Genomic DNA, 23130 nt, shown 5'->3' with positions numbered 1-23130 from the left:
AAGGCGCCGTCAATTGTTTGTTCCTGTTCAATTTAACAACGGCTCTATCACAGTCCTGGTGTCATAAACACTGAACATTTTTAACCAGACTCTTAAAATACTGTCTGGGAAATGAGAACGGATGGAAGTTCATCTCATGCAAAGCACAAAGTTTCGCTGTCACTCGTTAACCATGTTAATATTTCCACCGGTCTGCAGCAGAAAGTTATCGGTTCATTAATGACGATCACAAACATTCATCTTTCACAGAGAATCATCGGTTTCATGTATTAAATTGGTAATGTTCATAATTGTTTTGTTAAGATGATTTCCTTGACCGAGAATCGAACCCGCAGTATGAAAGTGAAACAATTATATCGTAAACACCAGCTGCCAGCCAGCAGATCAGCAAAAAATCAGTTGACGCAAAGATTTCTGTACTTGGACCCCTGAATATCTCCGCTCCTCGACAGTTCCTAACTTCTCTCCATTTAGAAAACACTCTGATCTATCTTCGTTTCTCAGTGGATTATATCAAACTTCCCCACATTGAACTCCATCTGTCACAGTTTTGACCTCACATTAAATCATCAATGGCCCTTTGCTGCTTTCTGCTCCCATCGACACTATTTACTGCGCCAACTATCTTGGTGGTTTTAGGGTGAAAACTGCCCTCCGCTTCACTGTAAGTGCAAAGAGGCAACTTTGTAGATGCCGTGTAGTGTTACAGAACGGCAGGTTGGACCTGCTCGATTCATCTCATCTCATTTTCTGGTCACGGGAATTTTACTGAAATAGAACCTGGTCAAATAACAGTTCAAAAAACCACTTCTCTCTCCCACTGCGGACTGAGCCTTCAAACATACAGGCAGTTATGAGCCTAATTCTCAGAAATAATACAGCAAAAATATTCACTCGTGCAAGCTGCACACCTTTTATTTAGAAAAGTAAACTGATGATGGACAGCTGCTGTATTGGTCGCTGCAAACTCAAACTTTAGCGCGGTGAATTAATGGTTTAGTATAAAGAACATAGTGTCTCTGTGGTGTAATCGGCCAGGGCGTTCGGCTTTTAATTGAAAGGTTGGTGGTTTCAGCCCGCCCTGGATATCTTTTACCTCAGGATTCATTGCCTCACAGCGCCAGGTTTCCAATGTGTGTTTTGTCTGCAAGAAAATGCAGGGTAAAAATTGCCAGCGGAGCACGGCTGATATTCCACCAGTGACCCTGCGGTCCGATAGCAGGCACATGAAAAATATTTAAAAATCCGAGATTGGCTGCACGGAACTCAGAATTCTTCTTCACAGACAAGGTCCGAAGGGAGGACTCAATGGTTGCCGGAGAGCTGGTTCATTCAGATATGGATATTTGTGCAGTGAGCGAGAGCAGACTGCTACCGAGTTTCCACAATGAACGTCACTCCTTTATTTCGGAAAAGTAACATGGTTTGCACATTCCGACCGTGTTCAGCTGATTTGTGAGAGATCATTAAAGGCTTCAGCAACGCTGTCTCGGCGAATAACAACAGTTCAAAACCGCATTCCAGATGGGACAACAAACTCATCAGTTTTCCGCTATTCCCCAGCTCCCGGAGTGAGAAAGGCTGCGACATCAGGATTTATGGAGGACCGGAGAGAGTGAAACTTTATTTGGCTTTCGTGGGAAATCCAGTGAAAGTGAATAAGAGCTCCAGGATTTGAACCAGTGAAACTCCATGAGCGAGAATCAGATCCAAAGAGCAACTGGCAACAGAGCCGTGCAGGCAATGTAAATTTTCGCTGCCACGCAGCCGATCAACCATCCTTTCAGAATAGAATGTCCATCCAATCTCGTTTTCTTGTACAAAATATGATGTACAGCGAGATCAGATTCAACACTAATTATTTCGAGTTAACAATATCAGCCTTTCTTCACCAAATTCGTTTTGAATGTACGACTTGCATTATCCTGAAACACTTTGCAGAATGAATTGCTCTGAAGCGACATAAATGTGGAGATATTGGCTACGAATTCATCAGCTGGGTTGTAACTTTACTTTTCCGACCATCTCAGCCTGCTTGTCTTGCAGGTTAGATCAGCCTTCGCCATTCAAGGAAGCCTGAGAATTCTATCAGAGAGACAAGAGACAGATTCAGTGACAGATAGAGAGATGCAAGGAAATAAACGAAGAGTATAAATGCCAGGTTCAGCAAACTAGCAGAATTTAAATTGCTGATTGGGAGATATTCCTTCTCGTGTCTTGAAATCTTGAAAGAGAACTTTGGGCGCCCGCCACGGTGGAATGTCTCTCCTGCTTTGAAAAGGGTAAATGCGGTCAATTAGCTCCACTTTATACATTTGGACATTGAACAGATCGTTAAACAGTAACACACCGAGTATAATTCAAACCGGTGCAAGAAAACCCCAGTGGCTTATGAGTCGAACGCTTCAAACACTGGGCCATCGCAGCTGCACACAGCAGTTCTTGCACAGCTGTAGGTCAGACTGCGTGACTGCGTAGGGTTATCACAGTACCTCCGCCAGACTGCATATGCTTTCAAACAGGATTCCAAATGGACACATGCAGCAAGTGGCCATGCGAGGATTGGTGGTGGTGGCGTTGAATTCTCGCCGACTTATCATGCGACTCGAGCTTGATACGTGGCCAATGCAGGATCGTTTTACATTCTGCACCAATGAGGAACACGGGAACAGGACTCGGCCATTTCGCCCATCGAGCCTGTTCCGTTATTCAGTCCACAAAAAGCAGGACAAATCGAATCCGGCCAATTGCCGCACCATCAGTCTGCTCTCAATCGTCAGCAAAGTGATGGAAGATATCGTCGACAGTGCTTTCAAGCGGCACGAACTCACCAATAACCAATAAATCGATGCTCAGTTCCCTCTCACTCCCCACAGAAGCAGCAGGAGATGCCACTTTCAACTGGCAGTTGCTTCAAACGATGCCCGATAGACTGCGTTGTCTTGCAGCTTTCCCAGGATCAACATTTGATTCGGTGGGTCAATATTGGGAAATTGAATGATTTTCACCGGCAGCTTGTGGCAGTATATCACCTCATTTGCTATTTCATGTACATGTCTACTTGCACTTGGTGCTGTTATTGCCTGAACATCAACTTCTGTCCCAATAGTAGTTCGAACAGAAAATGCTATTTTGTGCGAGCAGCTTGTCTGGCCCGAAAATGACCGGAATTACAAAGGGGCAAGTGGGAAAGGCCGCGTTTGTCTGCTTGTTCACAGCAAAGAATGTTCAGCGTTACCTTGTGGTCCAGTGTTTCGCATTTGGCGCTTTCATCGCCACGGCAACAGTTCGATTGGCGTCTGTCTCAACATCTGCCTATTATACACTCTACCAAAAGTATACTGTACTCGAATTGCTGATTTTTTCACTGTGACGGCGAAGAGACTTTAGTGGACCTCAGTTATGAATTCATCAGCTGGGTTGCACCTTTGCTTCTCTGACCTTCTCCGTCTTCCTATCTTTACACTTCTCTGCAGCTTCGATCATCCTTGGCCGTTTAATAAAGCCTAAGAAGTGCATGAGGTGAAAACACAGAGAGTCAAGAGACAGATTAAAGTAAAGAAACAAATGTCAAGTTCTGCAAACGAGCAAGAATTTAACACGGAGCTCGGGAGAGTTTCCTTTCAATGTTTTTTAAGAGACCATTGGGCTCTCGAATTAAACACGTCTGCTGAAATATCTCTTTGAAGGAGAGAAATGATGTTGGTTAAATCTGGTTCATATTTATTTGAGCTTTAAACAACATTAAGAAACGGGACCTCGCTCAGAATGAATCGTCAAATATTCCAAAGCGAGAATTATACCCCGAAAATAAGAAGCCACCGGTAATATATCACCGGTAATGAACCACTGCAGCCATTGCAGAATTCGGTGCCACCCACAGCCGATCGGCCATCCTTTAAGACCTCTTCTATCCATCCAATCACGTTTTCTATTCCGATGTAGATAAATGTCGAGTTGCACACTAACTGTTTCCTCCGTTCTCTTTCGCAAACATATCACTGAACAAAACTTCACAAGTCACCCGGGAAAAATAATTCAGTTCAAAATCATAAGCTTCCGAAGGACCTGCGAGGACAGACTGACCAAACCTGCATTCAATCGTGAAGCTTGTGGGTGTGTTGTCATCCTAAGGGACCGAGACAGGCCTGTGACACAGAGCGAAGGCAGGAACTCAGAAATGTGGCCATTCAAGGCCATAAATGGGCAGACAGACAGTCACAGTCATTGATTCCGACACACGGCCCGGTAGTTGTTCAGTCAGTCGGGGAGCGAGGCCTGCAGCCAGCAAAGAAAAAACATGAGAAGAAGGCAGAGACACAATCAGAAGGATAAACAGAAAGAAAGATAGACAGATAGACATCTGACTCAACGTCAAAACGCAGCGTGATCGAATCACGTTGCGGTGATATCATTTTCACAGCAGCTCAGGGTCCTGCCCACAGGTTTTATAGCGGGGCAGTGTTTTATGGATGGGCTGTTCATTGTTAGTCAAATAATATTGATCGGAATTTAATTTTTTACATTAAAGTGGTCTTTGTTAATTTTGATCTACATCCTCGACAGTATATACAGAAACAAGTAACAATGTTTAAGGGATGTGGTTTATTCAATATTAGTTCAAAAACCCTGTCAGCTGGAGTAAAAATAAACACAAACTGCCCAACACGTGGGTAAGCCTAAAAAGCAAATCTGGATACATGGTCCATTGGCTCAGTTTGTGCAGAACGTGGTGCTGATAACGCAAAGGTCGCGGGTTCGTGTAATAAGGTTCCGATTGCAATATTTTGCTACCTTTTAAGACTGAGAAGTCCATCAGGGGACAACATAGAGACAAGAGACAGGGAGAGATAGAGAGATTCATGTAAATAAAGTCGAGTATAAATGGGTGGTTCTGCAAAGTAGCAGAATTTTAGTTGCAGATTGGGCAAGATTCTTTCTTGTGTATTTGAATTTTGCAAGAGTACATTGGGCACCCAATTAAAAGCGCCGGCCACGCTCGAGTATCTCTCATGCTCTGAGAGAGATAAATGAAGTGAGTTAGATCCAGTTCATTCATTTGAGCATTGAACGTATCTTTAAACAATAATTCAGCGAGCAGAAATCAAACCTGCGAAGGAAAACTCCATTTGATCTTGAAGTTAACGCTTCAACCACTCGTCGATCGCAGCGGCACATGGCAGTACTTGCATGGCTGTAGATGCCACTTTAAACTGCCAGTTGCTTCAAACGATGCCCGATAGACCGGCGTTGTCTTGTAGCTTTCCCAGGAGCTTCATTTGATTCGGTGGGTCAAGTTTGGGAAATTGAATGATTTTCACCGGCAGCTTGTGGTAGTATATTACCTCGTTTTCATGACCGGTAATGAACCACTGCAGCCACTGCAGAATTCGGTGCCACCCACAGCCGATCGGCCATCCTTTCAGACCTCTTCTATCCATCCAATCACGTTTTCTATTCCGATGCAGAGAAATGTCGAGTTGCACACTATCTATTTCCTCCGTTCTCTTTCGCAAACATATCACTGAACAAAACTTCACAAGTCACTCAGGAAAAATAATTCAGTTCAAAATCATTAGCTTCCGAAGGACCTGCGAGGACAGACTGACCAAACCTGCGTTCAATCGTGCAGCCGGTGGGTGTGTTGTCATCCTAAGGGACAGAGACAGGCCTGCGACACAGAGCGAAGGCAGGAACTCAGAAATGTGGCCATAAATGGGCAGACAGTCAGTCACAGTCATTGATTCTGACACACGGCCCGGTAGTTGTTCAGTCAGTCGGGGAGCGAGGCCTGCAGCCAGCAAACAAAAGCCTGGCCTGAGAATAAGGCAGAGACCCAATCAGACGTATAGACAGACAGACATCTGACTCAACGTCAAAACGCAGCGTGATCGAATCACGTTGCGGTGATATCATTTTCACAGCAGCTCAGGGTCCTGCCCACAGGTTTGATAGCGGGGCAGTGTTTTATGGATGGGCTGTTGATTGTTAGTAAAATAATATTGATCGGAATTTAATTTGTTACATTAAAGTGCTCTTTGTTTGTTAATTTTGATCTACTTCCTCGACAGTATATATAGAAACAAGTAACAATGTTTAAGGGATGTGGTTTATTCAATATTCGTTGTAAAACCCTGTCAGCTGGTGTAAAAATAAACACAAACTACCCATCACGCGGGTAAGCCCATAAAGCTAAGACGTCTACATGGCCGGTTAGCTCAGTTGGTTAGAGCGTGGTGCTAATAACGCCAAGGTCGCGGGTTCGATCCCCGTACGGGCCATAATGTTCCAATTGCAATATTTTGGTAACTTTTAAAAGTTTGGCAGACTTGAGAAACAAGCGAATCCACACAAAATGTCATGAGGTCAATTTTTTGGAGTAACATCCATTAATATGTTTTCTGATCTATCTTTTTGAGGTCCAAAGTGGACGGCCTCAAACTTGCTTACGTTGAAATCCATTTGCCGCAGTTTTGCCCATTCACTTAATCTAGTAATATCTCTCTGTCATCTCATTCTTCCATCCACACTGCTTATAATTCTGTCTATCTTTGTGTCATCGGCAAACTTGGATATGTGGTTCTCGATCCCGTCATCTAATATCAATGAGACCGCCTAAATTGGGGTAAATTCACATTCAGCTTCAATCTCCACATCATCTTGAGACATTTTATTTACTCCGTGTGTGTTGCGCCTTGGAAACTTCTGCACTTTGTCCTCTGGAGCTCAAATATAATTCAATTCGAACAACTGCAAAGATGTCAGAATCCAATTGGTGACTTTTCACTAAAAAGCAGTGAGATAACAGGGCTCGTCCGGGATTTGAACCCGGGACCTCTCGCATATTCCATTAGAAAAACGCCCAAAGCGAGAATCATACCCCTGGACCAACGAGCCGCTTGCTAGACAGCCCTGCAGCCGGTCTAAAATTTCACCATAGTCTTCAGCCGATCGGCTATCCTTTCCAACCGCTTCTGTCCACCCAATCTCGTTTTCTATTCCAAAATACAGCAATATCAAGTTGTACACGACCTATTTCCAGTCACCAATATTAGCCTCTCTTTACTAAATTCGTTTACAATGTACGACTTGTTTTTTCAAATAATACTTTTCAGAATTAGTTAATCTGAAGCGACATTGGCATCTGTCTCTGCATCGTCAGAGTGTACAAGCTATCATAAGTATATTTTACTCAGATTGCTGTTTTCTTTCACTGTGAGGGCGAAGAGACAAAAATGTGGAGACATTAGCTACGAATTTATCAGCTGGGTTGCACCTTTACTTTTCCGACCGTCTCAGTCTTTTTTTCCTTTACCTTTCCCTGCTGGTGTTGCAGGTTTGATCAGCCTTTACCGTTCCAGGAAGCCTGAGAAGTCCATCAGGGGACAACATAGAGACAAGAGACAAGGAGAGATAGAGAGATTCATGTAAATAAAGTCGCTTATAAATGGGTGGTTCTGCAAAGTAGCAGAATTTTAGTTGCAGATTGGGCAAGATTCTTTCTTGTGTATTTGAATTTTGCAAGAGTACATTGGGCACCCAATTAAAAGCGCCGGCCACGCTCGAGTATCTCTCATGCTCCGAGAGAGATAAATGAAGTGAGTTAGATCCAGTTCATTCATTTGAGCATTGAACGGATCTTTAAACAATAATTCAGCGAGCAGAAATCAAACCTGCGAAGGAAAACTCCATATGATCTTGAATTTAACGCTTCAACCACTCGGCGATCGCAGCGGCACATGGCAATACTGACATGGCTGTAGATGCCACTTTAAACTGCCAGTTGCTTCAAACGATGCCCGATAGACCGGCGTTGTCTTGTAGCTTTCCCAGCAGCTTCATTTGATTCGGTGGGTCAAGTTTGGGAAATTGAATGATTTTCACCGGCAGCTTGTGGTAGTATATTACCTCATTTTCATTACCGGTAATGAACGACTGCAGCCACTGCAGAATTCGGTGCCACCCACAGCCGATCGGCCATCCTTTCAGACCTCTTCTATCCATCCAATCACGTTTTCTATTCCGATGTAGAGAAATGTCGAGTTGCACACTAACTATTTCCTCCGTTCTCTTTCGCAAACATATCACTGAACCAAACTTCACAAGTCACTCAGGAAAAATAATTCAGTTCAAAATCATTAGCTTCCGAAGGACCTGCGAGGACAGACTGTCCAAACCTGCATTCAGTCGTGAAGCTTGTGGGTGTGTTGTGATCCTAAGGGACAGAGACAGGCCTGCGACACAGAGCGAAGGCAGGAACTCAGAAATGTGGCCATAAATGGGCAGACAGTCAGTCACAGTCATTGATTCTGACACACGGCCCGGTAGTTGTTCAGTCAGTCGGGGAGCGAGGCCTGCAGCCAGCAAACAAAAAGCCTGGCCTGAGAATAAGGCCGAGACCCAAACAGACGGATAAACAGATAGACAGATAGACAGACAGACATCTGACTCAACGTCAAAACGCAGCGTGATCGAATCACGTTGCGGTGATATCATTTTCACAGCAGCTCAGGGTCCTGCCCACAGGTTTGATAGCGGGGCAGTGTTTTATGGATGGGCTGTTGATTGTTAGTAAAATAATATTGATCGGAATTTAATTTGTTACATTAAAGTGCTCTTTGTTTGTTAATTTTGATCTACTTCCTCGACAGTATATATAGAAACAAGTAACAATGTTTAAGGGATGTGGTTTATTCAATATTCGTTGTAAAACCCTGTCAGCTGGTGTAAAAATAAACACAAACTACCCATCACGCGGGTAAGCCCATAAAGCTAAGACGTCTACATGGCCGGTTAGCTCAGTTGGTTAGAGCGTGGTGCTAATAACGCCAAGGTCGCGGGTTCGATCCCCGTACGGGCCATAATGTTCCAATTGCAATATTTTGGTAACTTTTAAAAGTTTGGCAGACTTGAGAAACAAGCGAATCCACACAAAATGTCATGAGGTCAATTTTTTGGAGTAACATCCATTAATATGTTTTCTGATCTATCTTTTTGAGGTCCAAAGTGGACGGCCTCAAACTTGCTTACGTTGAAATCCATTTGCCGCAGTTTTGCCCATTCACTTAATCTAGTAATATCTCTCTGTCATCTCATTCTTCCATCCACACTGCTTATAATTCTGTCTATCTTTGTGTCATCGGCAAACTTGGATATGTGGTTCTCGATCCCGTCATCTAATATCAATGAGACCGCCTAAATTGGGGTAAATTCACATTCAGCTTCAATCTCCACATCATCTTGAGACATTTTATTTACTCCGTGTGTGTTGCGCCTTGGAAACTTCTGCACTTTGTCCTCTGGAGCTCAAATATAATTCAATTCGAACAACTGCAAAGATGTCAGAATCCAATTGGTGACTTTTCACTAAAAAGCAGTGAGATAACAGGGCTCGTCCGGGATTTGAACCCGGGACCTCTCGCATATTCCATTAGAAAAACGCCCAAAGCGAGAATCATACCCCTGGACCAACGAGCCGCTTGCTAGACAGCCCTGCAGCCGGTCTAAAATTTCACCATAGTCTTCAGCCGATCGGCTATCCTTTCCAACCGCTTCTGTCCACCCAATCTCGTTTTCTATTCCAAAATACAGCAATATCAAGTTGTACACGACCTATTTCCAGTCACCAATATTAGCCTCTCTTTACTAAATTCGTTTACAATGTACGACTTGTTTTTTCAAATAATACTTTTCAGAATTAGTTAATCTGAAGCGACATTGGCATCTGTCTCTGCATCGTCAGAGTGTACAAGCTATCATAAGTATATTTTACTCAGATTGCTGTTTTCTTTCACTGTGAGGGCGAAGAGACAAAAATGTGGAGACATTAGCTACGAATTTATCAGCTGGGTTGCACCTTTACTTTTCCGACCGTCTCAGTCTTTTTTTCCTTTACCTTTCCCTGCTGGTGTTGCAGGTTTGATCAGCCTTTACCGTTCCAGGAAGCCTGAGAAGTCCATCAGGGGACAACATAGAGACAAGAGACAAGGAGAGATAGAGAGATTCATGTAAATAAAGTCGCTTATAAATGGGTGGTTCTGCAAAGTAGCAGAATTTTAGTTGCAGATTGGGCAAGATTCTTTCTTGTGTATTTGAATTTTGCAAGAGTACATTGGGCACCCAATTAAAAGCGCCGGCCACGCTCGAGTATCTCTCATGCTCCGAGAGAGATAAATGAAGTGAGTTAGATCCAGTTCATTCATTTGAGCATTGAACGGATCTTTAAACAATAATTCAGCGAGCAGAAATCAAACCTGCGAAGGAAAACTCCATATGATCTTGAATTTAACGCTTCAACCACTCGGCGATCGCAGCGGCACATGGCAATACTGACATGGCTGTAGATGCCACTTTAAACTGCCAGTTGCTTCAAACGATGCCCGATAGACCGGCGTTGTCTTGTAGCTTTCCCAGCAGCTTCATTTGATTCGGTGGGTCAAGTTTGGGAAATTGAATGATTTTCACCGGCAGCTTGTGGTAGTATATTACCTCGTTTTCATTACCGGTAATGAACCACTGCAGCCACTGCAGAATTCGGTGCCACCCACAGCCGATCGGCCATCCTTTCAGACCTCTTCTATCCATCCAATCACGTTTTCTATTCCGATGTAGAGAAATGTCGAGTTGCACACTAACTATTTCCTCCGTTCTCTTTCGCAAACATATCACTGAACCAAACTTCACAAGTCACTCAGGAAAAATAATTCAGTTCAAAATCATTAGCTTCCGAAGGACCTGCGAGGACAGACTGTCCAAACCTGCATTCAGTCGTGAAGCTTGTGGGTGTGTTGTGATCCTAAGGGACAGAGACAGGCCTGCGACACAGAGCGAAGGCAGGAACTCAGAAATGTGGCCATAAATGGGCAGACAGTCAGTCACAGTCATTGATTCTGACACACGGCCCGGTAGTTGTTCAGTCAGTCGGGGAGCGAGGCCTGCAGCCAGCAAACAAAAAGCCTGGCCTGAGAATAAGGCCGAGACCCAAACAGACGGATAAACAGATAGACAGATAGACAGACAGACATCTGACTCAACGTCAAAACGCAGCGTGATCGAATCACGTTGCGGTGATATCATTTTCACAGCAGCTCAGGGTCCTGCCCACAGGTTTTATAGCGGGGCAGTGTTTTATGGATGGGCTGTTGATTGTTAGTAAAATAATATTGATCGGAATTTAATTTGTTACATTAAAGTGCTCTTTGTTTGTTAATTTTGATCTACATCCTCGACAGTATGTACAGAAACAAGTAACAATGTTTAAGGGATGTGATTTATTCAATATTCGTTGTAAAACCCTGTCAGATGGTGTAAAAATAAACACAAACTACCCAACACGCGGGTAAGCCCATAAAGCTAAGATATCTACATGGCCGGTTAGCTCAGTTGGTTAGAGCGTGGTGCTAATAACGCCAAGGTCGCGGGTTCGATCACCGTACGGGCCATAAGGTTCCTATTGCAATATTTTGGTAACTTTTAAAAGTTTGGCAGACTTGAGAAACAAGCGAATCCACACAAAATGACATGTGGTCAATTTTTTGGAGTAACATCCATTAATATGTTTTCTGATCTATCTTTTTGAGGTCCAAAGTGGACGGCCTCAAACTTGCTTACGTTGAAATCCATTTGCCGCAGTTTTGCCCATTCACTTAATCTAGTAATATCTCTCTGTCATCTCATTCTTCCATCCACACTGCTTATAATTCTGTCTATCTTTGTGTCATCGGCAAACTTGGATATGTGGTTCTCGATCCCGTCATCTAATATCAATGAGACCGCCTAAATTGGGGTAAATTCACATTCAGCTTCAATCTCCACATCATCTTGAGACATTTTATTTACTCCGTGTGTGTTGCGCCTTGGAAACTTCTGCACTTTGTCCTCTGGAGCTCAAATATAATTCAATTCGAACAACTGCAAAGATGTCAGAATCCAATTGGTGACTTTTCACTAAAAAGCAGTGAGATAACAGGGCTCGTCCGGGATTTGAACCCGGGACCTCTCGCATATTCCATTAGAAAAACGCCCAAAGCGAGAATCATACCCCTAGACCAACGAGCCGCTTGCTGGAAAGCCCTGCAGCCGGTCTAAAATTTCACCATAGTCTTCAGCCGATCGGCTATCCTTTCCAACCGCTTCTGTCCACCCAATCTCGTTTTCTATTCCTATTTGCAGCAATATCAAGTTGTACAGTACCTATTTCCAGTCACCAATATTAGCCTCTCTTTACTAAATTCGTTTACAATGTACGACTTGTTTCTTCAAATAATACTTTTCAGAATTAGTTAATCTGAAGCTACATTTGTAAACAATTTTACAACACCAAGTTATAGTCCAGCAATTTTATTTTAAATTCACAAGCTTTCGGAGATTTTCTCCTTCCTCAGGCAAATGTTTCAAGATCTCCTTGAAGCCTACGCATTTATACATATTGAACAATACATGGTGTTTACAGACTGCCCCTGCAACTGCCCCTGCAACTGTCATCAAACCAGCGGACAAAGGAGGAGCCATAGTCATACAGAACAGAACAGACTATTGCAAAGAAGCATACCGACAACTGGACAACCAGGAACACTACAGACGGTTACCCGCAGATCCGACCAAAGAACACACCCACCAGCTCAACAAACTGATCAAGACCTTCGATCCAGACCTTCAAAGCATCCTACGCATTCTCATCCCACGTACTCCCCGCGTGGGAGACTTCTACTGCCTCCCAAAGATACACAAAGCCAACACACCCGGACGTCCCATCGTATCAGGCAACGGAACCCTGTGTGAGAACCTCTCTGGATACATCGAGGGCATCCTGAAACCCATCGTACAGGGAACCCCCAGCTTCTGTCGTGACACTACAGACTTCCTACAAAAACTCAGTACCCACGGACCAGTTGAACCAGGAACACTTCTCACCACGATGGACGTCTCGGCACGATACACCAGTATCCCCCACGATGACGGCATCGCTGCGACAGCATCAATACTCAACACCAACAACAGCCAATCTCCGGAAGCCATCCTACAACTCATCCGCTTCATCCTGGATCACAATGTCTTCACCTTCGATAACCAGTTCTTTACCCAAACACACGGAACAGCCATGGGGACCAAATTCGCACCCCAATACGCCAACATTTTCATGCACAAGTTCGAGCAGGACTTCTTCACTGCACAAGACCTCCAACCAACACTATACACCAGATACATCGACGACATTTTCTTTCTATGGACCCACGGCAAGGAATCACTAAAGAGACTACACGATAACATCAACAAGTTCCATCCCACCATCAAGCTCACCATGGACTACTCCTCAGAATCAGTTTCTTTCTTGGACACACGAATCTCCATCAAAGACGGGCACCTCAGCACCTCACTCTACCGCAAGCCCACGGACAACCTCACGATGCTCCACTTTTCCAGCTTCCACCCTAACCACGTCAAAGAGGCCATCCCCTATGGACAGGCCCTGCGAATACACAGGGTCTGCTCAGACGAGGAGGAACGCGATGGACACCTACAGACGCTGAAAGACGCCCTAGTAAGAACGGGATATGACGCTCGACTCATCGATCGACAGTTCCGACGGGCCACAGCAAAAAATCGCATAGACCTCCTCAGGAGACTAACACGGGACGCAACCAACAGAGTACCCTTTGTCGTCCAGTACTTCCCCGGAGCGGAGAAACTACGCCATGTTCTCCGCAGCCTTCAACATGTCATCAATGAGGACAAACACCTCGCTATGGCCATCCCCACACCTCCACTACTCGCCTTTAAACAGCCACCCAACCTCAAACAGACCATCGTTCGCAGCAAACTACCTAGCTTTCAAGAGAACAGCGTCCACGACGCCACACAACCCTGCCACGGTAACCTCTGCAAGACATGCCAGATCATCGACACAGATACCACCATCACACGAGATGACACCACCCACCAGGTGCATGGTTCATACTCCTGTGACTCAGCCAACGTTGTCTACCTCATACGTTGCAGGAAAGGATGCCCCAGAGCATGGTACATTGGCGAGACCATGCAGACGCTGCGACAACGGATGAACGGACACCGCGCAACAATCGCCAAACAGGAGGGTTCCCTCCCAGTCGGGGAACACTTCAGCAGTCATGGACATTCATCCACCGACCTTCGGGTAAGCGTACTCCAAGGCGGCCTTCGAGACACACGACAACGCAAAATCGTCGAGCAGAAATTGATAGCCAAGTTCCGCACCCATGAGGACGGCCTCAACCGGGATCTTGGGTTCATGTCACGCTACACGTTACCCCACCAGCGAACAAATGTTATCTGTTTTTAATATAATGGGTCATTTGCTGGCTCTCTCTGCCTTCCGGATGTTTCTGCCTCTCTCTGTGTTTTTTTTTCTCTGTTTTTTTTCCCTGTTTGTTTTTTTGTTGAATGTGTATTCGGAGGTTCTGCAGGTAACACCTCTCTGTCTGAACACGGTGATTGCCTTGGCAACGGGCAGTTGCAGGGGCAGTCTGTAAACACCATGTATTGTTCAATATGTATAAATGCGTAGGCTTCAAGGAGATCTTGAAACATTTGCCTGAGGAAGGAGAAAATCTCCGAAAGCTTGTGAATTTAAAATAAAATTGCTGGACTATAACTTGGTGTTGTAAAATTGTTTACAATTGTCAACCCCAGTCCATCACCGGCATCTCCACATCATGAAGCTACATTGGCATCTGTCTCGGCAACGTCAGAGGATACAAGCTACCATAAGCATATTTTACTCACATTGCTGTTTCCTTTCACTGTGAGGGCGAAGAGACAAAAATGTGGAGACATTAGCTCCGAATTTATCAGCTGGGTTGCACCTTTACTTTTCCGACCGTCTCAGTCTTTATTTCCTTTCCCTTTCCCTGCTGGTGTTGCAGGTTCGATCAGCCTTTCCCGTTCCAGGAAGCCTGAGAAGTCCATCAGGGGACAACATCGAGACAAGAGACAAGGAGAGATAGTGAGATTCATCTAAATAAAGTCGCTTATAAATGGGTGGTTCAGCAAAGTAGCAGAATTTTAGTTGCAGATTGGGCAAGATTCTTTCTTGTGTATTTGAATTTTGCAAGAGTACATTGGGCACTCAATTAAAAGCGCCGGCCACGCTCGAGTATCTCTCATGCACTGAGAGAGATAAATGAAGTGAATTAGATCCAGTTCATTCATTTGAGCATTGAACGGATCTTTAAACAATAATTCAGCGAGCAGAAATCAAACCTGCGAAGGAAAACTCCATTTGATCTTGAATTTAACGCTTCAACCACTCGGCGATCGCAGCGGCACATGGCAGTACTTACATGGCTGTAGATGCCACTTTAAACTGACAGTTGCTTCAAACGATGCCCGATAGACCGGCGTTGTCTTGTAGCTTTCCCAGGAGCTTCATTTGATTCGGTGGGTCAAGTTTGGGAAATTGAATGATTTGCACCGGCAGCTTGTGGTAGTATATTACCTCATTTTCATTACCGGTAATGAACCACTGCAGCCACTGCAGAATTCGGTGCCACCCACAGCCGATCGGCCATCCTTTCAGACCTCTTCTATCCATCCAATCACGTTTTCTATTCCGATGTAGAGAAATTTCGAGTTGCACACTAACTATTTCCTCCGTTCTCTTTCGCAAACATATCACTGAACAAAACTTCACAAGTCGCTCAGGAAAAATAATTCAGTTCAAAATCATTAGCTTCCGAAGGACCTGCGCGGACAGACTGACCAAACCTGCGTTCAGTCGTGAAGCTTGTGGGTGTGTTGTGATCCTAAGGGATAGAGACAGGCCTGCGACACAGAGCGATGGCAGGAACTCAGAAATGTGGCCATAAATGGGCAGACAGTCAGTCACAGTCATTGATTCTGACACACGGCCTGGTCGTTGTTCAGTCAGTCGGCGAGCGAGGCCTGCAGCCAGCAAACAAAAAGCCTGGCCTAAGAATAAGGCCGAGACCCAATCAGACCGATAAACAGACAGACAGATAGACAGACAGACAGCTCAGGGTCCTGCCCACAGGTTTTATAGCGGGGCAGTGTTTTATGGATGGGCTGTTCATTGTTAGTAAAATAATATTGATCGGAATTTAATTTGTTACATTAAAGTGCTCATTGTTTGTTAATTTTGATCAACATCCTCGACAGTATATACAGAAACAAGTAACAATGTTTAAGGGATGTGGTTTATTCAATATTCGTTGTAAAACCCTGTCAGCTGGTGTAAAAATAAACACAAACTACCCAACACGCGGGTAAGCCCATAAAGCTAAGATGTATACATGGTCGGTTAGCTCAGTTGGTTAGAGCGTGGTGCTAATAACGCCAAGGTCGCGGGTTCGATCCCTGTACGGGCCATAAGGTTCCTATTGCAATATTTTGGTCACTTTTAAAAGTTTGGCAGACTTGAGAAACAAGCGACTCCACACAAAATGTCATGAGGTCAATTTTTTGGAGTAACATCCATTAATATGTTTTCTGATCTATCTTTTTGAGGTCCAAAGTGGACGGCCTCAAACTTGCTTACGTTGAAATCCATTTGCCGCAGTTTTGCCCATTCACTTAATCTAGTAATATCTCTCTGTAATCTCATTCTTCCATCCACACTGCTGATAATTCTGTCTATCTTTGTGTCATCGGCAAACTTGGATATGTGGTTCTCGATCCCGTCATCTAATATCAATGAGACCGCCTGAATTGGGGTAAATTCACATTCAGCTTCAATCTCCACATCATCTTGAGACATTTTATTTACTCCGTGTGTGTTGCGCCTTGGAAACTTCTGCACTTTGTCCTCTGGAGCTCAAATATAATTCAATTCGAACAACTGCAAAGATGTCAGAATCCAATTGGTGACTTTTCACTAAAAAGCAGTGAGATAACAGGGCTCGTCCGGGATTTGAACCCGGGACCTCTTGCATATTCCATTAGAAAAACGCCCAAAGCGAGAATCATACCCCTAGACCAACGAGCCGCTTGCTAGAAAGCCCTGCAGCCGGTCTAAAATTTCACCATAGTCTTCAGCCGATCGGCTATCCTTTCCAACCGCTTCTGTCCACCCAATCTCGTTTTCTATTCCTATTTGTGGAAGTGACAATTTCGAATCCTTCGCATTTGAAAATCACAGAACAAAGCCTGGTGATTCCTGCCCGTTGCCAAGGCAATCACAGTGAGCAGACAGAAAGGTGTCATCTAAAAGGCCACTGAATGTACAACCCCCCCAAAAAAAAAGAGAGAGAGACAGAACGAAGACAGTCAATGACCCGTTATATTAAAAACAGATAACATTTGTTCGCTGGTGGGGTTACGTGTAGTGTGACATGAACCCAAGATCCCGGTTGAGGCCGTCCTCATGGGTGCGGAACTTGGCTATTAATTTCTGCTCGACGATTTTGCGTTGTCGTGTGTCTCGAAGGCCGCCTTGGAGTACGCTTACCCGAAGGTCGGTGGCTGAATGTCCTTGACTGCTGAAGTGTTCCCCGACTGGGAGGGAACCCTCCTGTTTGGCGATTGTTGCGCGGTGTCCGTTCATCCGTTGTCGCAGCGTCTGCATGGTCTCGCCAATGTACCATGCTCTGGGGCATCCTTTCCTGCAATGTATGATGTTAGACAACGTTGGCCGAGTCACAGGAGTATGAACCATGTACCTGGTGGGTGGTGTCCTCTCGTGTGATGGTGGTATCTGTGTCGATGATTAGCATGTCTTGCAGAGGTTACCGTGGCAGTGTTGTGTGGTGTCGCGGACGCTGTTCTCCTGAAAGCTGGATAATTTTCTGCGAACGATGGTTTGTTTGAGGTTGGGTGGCTGTTTAAAGGCGAGTAGTGGAGGTGTGGGGATGGCCATAGCGAGGTATTCGTCATCATTGATGACATGTTGAAGGCTGCGGAGAACATGGCGTAGTTTCTCGGCACCGGGGAAGTACTGGACGACGAAGGGTACTCTGTTGGTTGCTTCCCGTGTTAGTCTTCTGAGGAGGTCCCGTTGCCAAGGCAATCAAAGTGTTCAGACAGAGAGGTGTTACCTACAGGGCCACCAAATGTACAAACAACAAAAAAGAAAAAAAAAACAGAGAGAGAGAGGCAGAAACATAGAAACATCCGGAAGGAAGAGAAAGACAGCAAATGACCCGTTATATTAAAAACAGATAACATTTGTTCGCTGGTGGGGTTACGTGTAGTGTGACATGAACCCAAGATCCCGGTTGAGGCCGTCCCCATGGGTGCGGAACTTGGCTATCAATTTCTGCTCGACGATTTTGCGTTGACGTGTGTCTCGAAGGCCGCCTTGGAGTACGCTTACCCGAAGGTTGGTGGCTGAATGTCCTTGACTGCTAAAGTGTTCCCCGGCGGGGAGGGAACCCTCCTGTCTGGCGATTGTTGTGCCGTGTCCGTTCATCCATTGTCGCAGCGTCTGCATGGTCTCACCAATGTACCATGCTCTGGGGCATACTTTCCTGCAACGTATGAGGTAGACAACGTTCGCCAAGTCACAGGTTGTATGAACCGTGCACCTGGTGGGTGGTGTCCTCTCGTGTGATGGTGGTATCTGTGTCGATGATCTGGCATGTCTTTCAGAGGTTACCGTGGCAGGGTTGTGTGGTGTCGCGGACGCTGTTCTCCTGAAAGCTGGGTAATTTGCTGCGAATGATGGTCTGTTTGAGGTTGGGCGGCTGTTCAAAGCTGAGTAGTGAAGGTGTGGGGATGGCCATAGCGAGGTGTTTGTCCTCATTGATGACATGTTGAAGGCTGCGGAGAACATGGCGTAGTTTCTCCGCTCCGGGGAAGTACTGGACGACAAAGGGTACTCTGTTGGTTGCGTCCCGTGTTAGTCTTCTGAGGAGGTAGATGCAATTTTTCGCTGTGGCCCGTCGGAACTGTCGATCGATGAGTCGAGCGTCATATCCCGTTCTTACTAGGGCGTCTTTCAGCGTATGTCGGTGTCCATCGCGTTCCTCCTCGTCTGAGCAGACCCTGTGTATTCACAGGGCCTGTCCATAGGGGATGGCCTCTTTGACGTGGTTAGGGTGGAAGCTGGAAAAGTGGAGCATCGTGAGGTTGTCCGTGGGCTTGCGGTAGAGTGAGGTGCTGAGGTGCCCCTCTCAGATGGAGATTCGTGTGTCCACGAAAGAAACTGATTCTGAGGAGTAGTCCATGGTGAGCTTGATGGTGGGATGGAATTTGTTGATGTTATCGTGTAGTCTCTTCAGTGATTCCTCACCGTGGGTCCATAGAAAGAAAATGTCGTCGATGTATCTGGTGTATAGTGTTGGTTGGAGGTCCTGTGCAGTGAAGAAGTCCTGCTCGAACTTGTGCATTAAAATGTTGGCGTATTGGGGTGCGAATTTGGTCCCCATGGCTGTTCCGTGTGTTTGGGTAAAGAACTGGTTATCGAAGGTGAAGACATTGTGATCCAGGATGAAGCGGATGAGTTGTAGGATGGCGTCTGGAGATTGGCTGATGTTGGTGTTGAGTATTGATGCTGTCGCAGCGATGCCGTCATCGTGGGGGATACTGGTGTATAGTGCCGAGACGTCCATCGTGGTGAGAAGTGTTCCTGGTTCAACTGGTCCGTGGGTACTGAGTTTTTGTAGGAAGTCTGTAGTTTCGCGACAGAAGCTGGGGCTTCCCTGTACGATGGGTTTCAGGATGCCCTCGATGTATCCAGAGAGGTCCTGACCTTCAAAGCATCCTGCACGCTCTCATCCCACGTACTCCCCGAGTGGGAGACTTCTACTGCCTCCCAAAGATACACAAAGCCAACACACCCGGACGTCCTATCGGATCCCTGTGTGAGAACGTCTCTGGATACATCGAGGGCATCCTGAAACCCATCGTACAGGGAACCCCCAGCTTCTGTCGCGACACTACAGACTTCCTACAAAAACTCAGTACCCACAGACCAGTTGAACCAGGAACACTTCTCACCACGATGGACGTCTCGGCACTATACACCAGTATCCCCCACGATGACGGCATCGCTGCGACAGCATCAATACTCAACACCAACAACAGCCAATCCCCAGACGCCATCCGACAACTCATCCGCTTCATCCTGGATAACAATGTCTTCACCTTCGATAACCAGTTCTTTACCCAAACACACGGAACAGCCATGGGGACCAAATTCGCACCCCAATACGCCAACATTTTCATGCACAAGTTCGAGCACGACTTCTTCACTGCACAGGACCTCCAACCAACGCTATACACCAGATACATCGACGACATTTTATTTCTATGGACCCACGGCGAAGAATCACTGAAGAGACTACACAATAACATCAACAAATTCCATCCCACCATCAAGCTCACCATGGACTACTCCTCAGAATCAGCTTCTTTCTTGGACACACGAATCTCCATCAAAGACGGGCACCTCAGCACCTCACTCTACAGCAAGCCCACGGACAACCTCACGATGCTCCACCTTTCCAGCTTCCACCCTAACCATGTCAAAGAGGCCATCCCCTATGGACAGGCCCTGCGAATACACAGGGTCTGCTCAGACGAGGAGGAACGCGATGGACACCTACAGACGCTGAAAGATGCCGTAGTAAGAACGGGATATGACGCTCGACTCATCGATCGACAGTTCCGACGGGCCACAGCAAAAAATCGCATAGACCTCCTCAGAAGACTAACACGGGACGCAACCAACAGAGTACCCTTTGTCGTCCAGTACTTCCCCGGAGCGGAGAAACTACGTCATGTTCTCCGCAGCCTTCAACATGTCATCAATGACGACAAACACCTCGCTATGGCCATCCCCACACCTCCACTACTCGCCTTTAAACAGCCACCCAAACTCAAACAGACCATCGTTCGCAGCAAATTACCCAGCTTTCAGGAGAACAGCGTCCACGACACCACACAACCCTGCCACGGTAACCTCTGCAAGACATGCCAGATCATCGACACAGATACCACCATCACACGAGAGGACACCACCCACCAGGTGCACGGTTCATACAACCTGTGACTCGGCCAACGTTGTCTACCTCATACGTTGCAGGAAAGGATGCCCCAGAGCATGGTACATTGGCGAGACCATGCAGACGCTGTGACAACGGATGAACGGACACCGTGCAACAATCGCCAGACAGGAGGGTTCCCTCCCAGTCGGTGAACACTTCAGCAGTCAAGGACATTCAGCCACCGACCTTCGGGTAAGCGTACTCGAAGGCGGCCTTCAAGACACACGACAACGCAAAATCGTCGAGCAGAAATTGATAGCCAAGTTCCGCACCCATGAGGACGGCCTCAACCGGGATCTTGGGTTCATGTCACGCTACACGTAACCCCACCAGCGAACAAAAGTTATCTGTTTTTAATATAACGGGTCATTTGCTGTCTTTCTCTTCCTTCCGGATGTTTCTATGTTTCTGCCTCTCTCTCTGTTTTTTTCTTCTTTTTGGTTGTTTGTATATTCGGTGGCCCTGTAGGTAACACCTCTCTGTCGGAACACTTTGATTGCCTTGACAACGGGCAGTTGGAAAGACGATCTGTAATCACCAGGTATTGTTCTCTGATTTAGAAATGCGAAATGTCCGAGGATTTCATTTCCACATTCACCTGAGGAAGGAGGACGCCTCCGAAAGCTTGTGATTATGAAATAAAATTGTTGGACTATAACTTGGTGTTGTAAAATTGTTTACAAATTGTCAACCCCAGTCCATAACCGGCATCTCCACATCATTTTTAAACCTGATTGATGTCAAACTCGAGGGGAAAACTGGCCCTTTCTGTTGTGGCTTTAAACAGATGGAACCGTGTGGGTGGAGCAAAGATTTCAACATTTGTTCTAAAATGGATTAATTCAGGACAGACAGCAGGGATTATTGGAGGAAATAACACAGTGTAGGGATAAAATGCAATGGATGTTGTGAAGATGGATTGTTAAAAAGTGTTTGAGAAGATGCCGGACAGGAGGCTTGTTGATAAGATTAAAGCTCACGGTATTAAAGGGAGTGGGTCAGTGTGGATGGGAAGTTGGATAAAGGGCAGAGTAGTGGTTAATGGATGTTTTTCAGACTGTGGGGATGTAAACGGTGGTGTCCCCCAGGGGCAGTGTTGGGACCATTGGTCTTCTCAATACAGAGCAATGACCTGGGCTTAGGTACAAGGGCATAAGATCAACATTTCCTGAGGACACCAAGATAGGGAGCATTAAGAACTGTGAAGAGGAATGTTAGCAACTTAAGTGTGATATAGGAACATTAGGAACAGGAGTAGGCCATTCAGCCCCACAAGCCTGTTCCACCATTCAGTGAGATGGGTGTCAGTGAGTATGGGGGTTGGTTTGTATCAGACAGGTTAAGATTAATGTCAGTGACTGTGGTGTTTTTTTCAGAATGGAGGTGATTGGTGTCAGTGACTGGGTTCAGGAACAGGAATTCGCCATTTAGCCCCTGAAGCCAACTCCACCATTCAGTTGGATCAGGACTAATCTGTACCACAACTCCATTTACTCGCCTTTGTTCCATATCCCTTGCAACCCTCAAACAACACAAATCTATCAATCTCAATTTTGAAAGTTTCAATCGAGCCCCAGCATCCACAGCCTTTTGGGGAAGTGAGTTTGTAATTTCCACTTTGTTTTGCTCTTAAATGACCTAGCTCTAATTTTAAGATTATCAAGAAGGTGGCAGATGGAGTACAATGTGGGGAAATTTGGAAATTATTCACTTTGGTGGGAAGAATAGAAAAGCAGAATATTTTCTAAAAGCTAATATGCAGGTACAGCAAACAATTAGGAAAGCAAATAGTATGTTGGCCTTTATTGTAAGTGCTTTGAGGAATAAGAGTAAGGAAGTCTTGCTGCAATTGTATAGGGCTTTGGTGAGACCACACCTGGAGTACTGTGTACAGTTTTGGTCTCCTTACCTGAGGAAGGATATACTTGATTCGAGGGGGTGCAACAAAGGTTCACTGGATTGATTCCTGGGATGAGAGGGTTGTTGTATGAGGAGAGATTGAGTAGAATTGCCGTATATTCTCTGGAGTTTGGAAGAATGAGAGGTGATCTGATTGACACGTCTAAAATTCTTAGAGGGCTTGACAGGGTCGATGCTGAGAGGCTGTTTCCCCTGGCTGGAAATTCTAGAACTAGGGGGCATAGTCTCAGGA

The 23130-nt window shown here is 45.6% G+C and overlaps 8 non-coding genes across 8 annotated transcripts; 4 read left to right on the top strand and 4 right to left on the bottom strand.

Moving 5' to 3' along the window:
• Window positions 1–6207: 6207 nt before the first annotated feature.
• trnai-aau (transfer RNA isoleucine (anticodon AAU)) lies at window positions 6208–6281 on the top strand. The gene has a single exon. It is a non-coding gene; the product is annotated as a tRNA-Ile (tRNA).
• Window positions 6282–6807: 526 nt separating this feature from the next.
• On the bottom strand, window positions 6808–6897 carry trnap-ugg (transfer RNA proline (anticodon UGG)). The gene is given in 2 exon segments: window positions 6808–6843; window positions 6862–6897. It is a non-coding gene; the product is annotated as a tRNA-Pro (tRNA).
• A 1890-nt stretch (window positions 6898–8787) lies between these two features.
• On the top strand, window positions 8788–8861 carry trnai-aau (transfer RNA isoleucine (anticodon AAU)). The gene has a single exon. It is a non-coding gene; the product is annotated as a tRNA-Ile (tRNA).
• A 526-nt stretch (window positions 8862–9387) lies between these two features.
• On the bottom strand, window positions 9388–9477 carry trnap-ugg (transfer RNA proline (anticodon UGG)). Its single transcript is given in 2 exon segments — window positions 9388–9423; window positions 9442–9477. It is a non-coding gene; the product is annotated as a tRNA-Pro (tRNA).
• A 1890-nt stretch (window positions 9478–11367) lies between these two features.
• On the top strand, window positions 11368–11441 carry trnai-aau (transfer RNA isoleucine (anticodon AAU)). Its single transcript has one exon. It is a non-coding gene; the product is annotated as a tRNA-Ile (tRNA).
• A 526-nt stretch (window positions 11442–11967) lies between these two features.
• Window positions 11968–12057, bottom strand: trnap-ugg (transfer RNA proline (anticodon UGG)). Its single transcript is given in 2 exon segments — window positions 11968–12003; window positions 12022–12057. It is a non-coding gene; the product is annotated as a tRNA-Pro (tRNA).
• Window positions 12058–16288: 4231 nt separating this feature from the next.
• Window positions 16289–16362, top strand: trnai-aau (transfer RNA isoleucine (anticodon AAU)). Its single transcript has one exon. It is a non-coding gene; the product is annotated as a tRNA-Ile (tRNA).
• Window positions 16363–16888: 526 nt separating this feature from the next.
• trnap-ugg (transfer RNA proline (anticodon UGG)) lies at window positions 16889–16978 on the bottom strand. The gene is given in 2 exon segments: window positions 16889–16924; window positions 16943–16978. It is a non-coding gene; the product is annotated as a tRNA-Pro (tRNA).
• Between the last annotated feature and the right edge of the window lie 6152 nt (window positions 16979–23130).

Source organism: Heptranchias perlo, chromosome 20, assembly GCF_035084215.1.
Source record: "Heptranchias perlo isolate sHepPer1 chromosome 20, sHepPer1.hap1, whole genome shotgun sequence".
In the NCBI taxonomy this organism is placed as follows: Eukaryota; Metazoa; Chordata; class Chondrichthyes; order Hexanchiformes; family Hexanchidae; genus Heptranchias; species Heptranchias perlo.
This window is presented reverse-complemented; position numbering and strand designations above follow the sequence as displayed.